Genomic DNA, 4,748 nt, shown 5'->3' on the forward strand with positions numbered 1-4,748 from the left:
GAATATAGTCAGTAATTTGACGGTGGTCCTCTACCTCCAGGAACGGGGCAGAGTGTATGGAGAGTGGGAATATAGTCAGTAATTTGACGGTGGTCCTCTCCCACAAGGATCCGGGGCAGAGTGTATGGAGGGTGGGAATATAGTCAGTAATTTGACGGTGGTCCTCTCTACCACCAGGAAAGGGGCAGAGTGTATGGAGGGTGGGAATATAGTCAGTAATTTGACGGTGGTCCTCTACCACCAGGAACGGGGCAGAGTGTATGGAGGGTGGGAATATAGTCAGTAATTTGACGGTGGTCCTCTACCTCCAGGAACGGGACAGAGTGTATGGAGGGTGGGAATATAGTCAGTAATTTGACGGTGGTCCTCTACCACCAGGAACGGGACAGAGTGTATGGAGGGTGGGAATATAGTCAGTAATTTGACGGTGGTCCTCTACCTCCAGGAACGGGACAGAGTGGATGGAGGGTGGGAATATAGTCAGTAATTTGACGGTGGTCCTCTACCACCAGGAACGGGGCAGAGTGTATGGAGGGTGGGAATATAGTCAGTAATTTGACGGTGGTCCTCTACCACCAGGAACGGGGCAGAGTGTATGGAGGGTGGGAATATAGTCAGTAATTTGACGGTGGTCCTCTCTACCACCAGGAACGGGGCAGAGTGTATGGAGGGTGGGAATATAGTCAGTAATTTGACGGTGGTCCTCTACCACCAGGAACGGGACAGAGTGTATGGAGGGTGGTAATATAGTCAGTAATTTGACGGTGGTCCTCTACCACAAGGAACGGGGCAGAGTGTATGGAGGGTGGGAATATAGTCAGTAATTTGACGGTGGTCCTCTCTACCACCAGGAACGGGGCAGAGTGTATGGAGGGTGGGAATATAGTCAGTAATTTGACGGTGGCCCTCTACCACCAGGAACGGGACAGAGTGTATGGAGGGTGGGAATATAGTCAGTAATTTGACGGTGGTCCTCTACCTCCAGGAACGGGGCAGAGTGTATGGAGGGTGGGAAAATAGTCAGTAATTTGACGGTGGTCCTCTCTACCACCAGGAACGGGACAGAGTGTATGGAGGGTGGGAATATAGTCAGTAATTTGACGGTGGTCCTCTACCACCAGGAACGTGGCAGAGTGTATGGAGGGTGGGAATATAGTCAGTAATTTGACGGTGGTCCTCTCTACCACCAGGAACGGGGCTGAGTGTATGGAGGGTGGGAATATAGTCAGTAATTTGACGGTGGCCCTCTACCACCAGGAACGGGACAGAGTGTATGGAGGGTGGGAATATAGTCAGTAATTTGACGGTGGTCCTCTACCTCCAGGAACGGGGCAGAGTGTATGGAGGGTGGGAATATAGTCAGTAATTTGACGGTGGTCCTCTCTACCACCAGGAACGGGACAGAGTGTATGGAGGGTGGGAATATAGTCAGTAATTTGACGGTGGTCCTCTACCTCCAGGAACGGGGCAGTATGGAGGGTGGGAATATAGTCAGTAATTTGACGGTGGTCCTCTACCTCCAGGAACGGGGCAGAGTGTATGGAGAGTGGGAATATAGTCAGTAATTTGACGGTGGTCCTCTCCCACAAGGATCCGGGGCAGAGTGTATGGAGGGTGGGAATATAGTCAGTAATTTGACGGTGGTCCTCTCTACCACCAGGAAAGGGGCAGAGTGTATGGAGGGTGGGAATATAGTCAGTAATTTGACGGTGGTCCTCTACCACCAGGAACGGGGCAGAGTGTATGGAGGGTGGGAATATAGTCAGTAATTTGACGGTGGTCCTCTACCTCCAGGAACGGGACAGAGTGTATGGAGGGTGGGAATATAGTCAGTAATTTGACGGTGGTCCTCTACCACCAGGAACGGGACAGAGTGTATGGAGGGTGGGAATATAGTCAGTAATTTGACGGTGGTCCTCTACCTCCAGGAACGGGACAGAGTGGATGGAGGGTGGGAATATAGTCAGTAATTTGACGGTGGTCCTCTACCACCAGGAACGGGGCAGAGTGTATGGAGGGTGGGAATATAGTCAGCAATTTGACGGTGGTCCTCTACCACCAGGAACGGGGCAGAGTGTATGGAGGGTGGGAATATAGTCAGTAATTTGACGGTGGTCCTCTCTACCACCAGGAACGGGGCAGAGTGTATGGAGGGTGGGAATATAGTCAGTAATTTGACGGTGGTCCTCTACCACCAGGAACGGGACAGAGTGTATGGAGGGTGGTAATATAGTCAGTAATTTGACGGTGGTCCTCTACCACAAGGAACGGGGCAGAGTGTATGGAGGGTGGGAATATAGTCAGTAATTTGACGGTGGTCCTCTCTACCACCAGGAACGGGGCAGAGTGTATGGAGGGTGGGAATATAGTCAGTAATTTGACGGTGGCCCTCTACCACCAGGAACGGGACAGAGTGTATGGAGGGTGGGAATATAGTCAGTAATTTGACGGTGGTCCTCTACCTCCAGGAACGGGGCAGAGTGTATGGAGGGTGGGAAAATAGTCAGTAATTTGACGGTGGTCCTCTCTACCACCAGGAACGGGACAGAGTGTATGGAGGGTGGGAATATAGTCAGTAATTTGACGGTGGTCCTCTACCACCAGGAACGTGGCAGAGTGTATGGAGGGTGGGAATATAGTCAGTAATTTGACGGTGGTCCTCTACCACCAGGAACGGGGCAGAGTGTATGGAGGGTGGGAATATAGTCAGTAATTTGACGGTGGTCCTCTACCTCCAGGAACGGGGCAGAGTGTATGGAGGGTGGGAATATAGTCAGTAATTTGACGTTGGCCGTCTACCACTAGGAACGGGACAGAGTGTATGGAGGGTGGGAATATAGTCAGAAATTTGACGGTGGTCCTCTACCTCCAGGAACGGGGCAGAGTGTATGGAGGGTGGGAATATAGTCAGTAATTTGACGGTGGCCCTCTACCACCAGGAACGGGACAGAGTGGATGGAGGGTGGGAATATAGTCAGTAATTTGACGGTGGTCCTCTCTACCACCAGGAACGGGACAGAGTGGATGGAGGGTGGGAATATAGTCAGTAATTTGACGGTGGTCCTCTACCACCAGGAACGGGGCAGAGTGTATGGAGGGTGGGAATATAGTCAGTAATTTGACGGTGGTCCTCTACCACCAGGAACGGGGCAGAGTGTATGGAGGGTGGGAATATAGTCAGTAATTTGACGGTGGTCCTCTACCACCAGGAACGGGGCAGAGTGTATGGAGGGTGGGAATATAGTCAGTAATTTGACGGTGGTCCTCTACCTCCAGGAACGGGACAGAGTGTATGGAGGGTGGGAATATAGTCAGTAATTTGACGGTGGTCCTCTACCACCAGGAACGGGACAGAGTGTATGGAGGGTGGGAATATAGTCAGTAATTTGACGGTGGTCCTCTACCTCCAGGAACGGGACAGAGTGGATGGAGGGTGGGAATATAGTCAGTAATTTGACGGTGGTCCTCTACCACCAGGAACGGGGCAGAATGTATGGAGGGTGGGAATATAGTCAGTAATTTGACGGTGGTCCTCTACCACCAGGAACGGGGCAGAGTGTATGGAGGGTGGGAATATAGTCAGTAATTTGACGGTGGTCCTCTCTACCACCAGGAACGGGGCAGAGTGTATGGAGGGTGGGAATATAGTCAGTAATTTGACGGTGGTCCTCTACCACCAGGAACGGGACAGAGTGTATGGAGGGTGGAATATAGTCAGTATTTGACGGTGGTCCTCTACCACAAGGAACGGGGCAGAGTGTATGGAGGGTGGGAATATAGTCAGTAATTTGAACGGTGGTCCTCTCTACCACCAGGAACGGGGCAGAGTGTATGGAGGGTGGGTATATAGTCAGTAATTTGACGGTGGCCCTCTACCACCAGGAACGGGACAGAGTGTATGGAGGGTGGGAATATAGTCAGTAATTTGACGGTGGTCCTCTACCTCCAGGAACGGGGCAGAGTGTATGGAGGGTGGGAATATAGTCAGTAATTTGACGGTGGCCCTCTACCACCAGGAACGGGACAGAGTGGATGGAGGGTGGGAATATAGTCAGTAATTTGACGGTGGTCCTCTCTACCACCAGGAACGGGACAGAGTGGATGGAGGGTGGGAATATAGTCAGTAATTTGACGGTGGTCCTCTACCACCAGGAACGGGGCAGAGTGTATGGAGGGTGGGAATATAGTCAGTAATTTGACGGTGGTCCTCTACCACCAGGAACGGGGCAGAGTGTATGGAGGGTGGGAATATAGTCAGTAATTTTGATGGTGGTCCTCTCTACCACCAGGAACGGGACAGAGTGTATGGAGGGTGGGAATATAGTCAGTAATTTGACGGTGGTCCTCTACCACCAGGAACGGGGCAGAGTATATGGAGGGTGGGAATATAGTCAGTAATTTGACGGTGGTCCTCTCTACCACCAGGAACGGGGCAGAGTGTATGGAGGGTGGGAATATAGTCAGTAATTTGACGGTGGCCCTCTACCACCAGGAACGGGACAGAGTGTATGGAGGGTGGGAATATAGTCAGTAATTTGACGGTGGTCCTCTACCTCCAGGAATGGGGCAGAGTGTATGGAGGGTGGGAATATAGTCAGTAATTTGACGGTGGTCCTCTCTACCACCAGGAACGGGACAGAGTGTATGGAGGGTGGGAATATAGTCAGTAATTTGACGGTGGTCCTCTACCACCAGGAACGTGGCAGAGTGTATGGAGGGTGGGAATATAGTCAGTAATTTGACGGTGG

Source organism: Salmo trutta, unplaced genomic scaffold (genome assembly GCF_901001165.1).
Source record: "Salmo trutta unplaced genomic scaffold, fSalTru1.1, whole genome shotgun sequence".
In the NCBI taxonomy this organism is placed as follows: Eukaryota; Metazoa; Chordata; class Actinopteri; order Salmoniformes; family Salmonidae; genus Salmo; species Salmo trutta.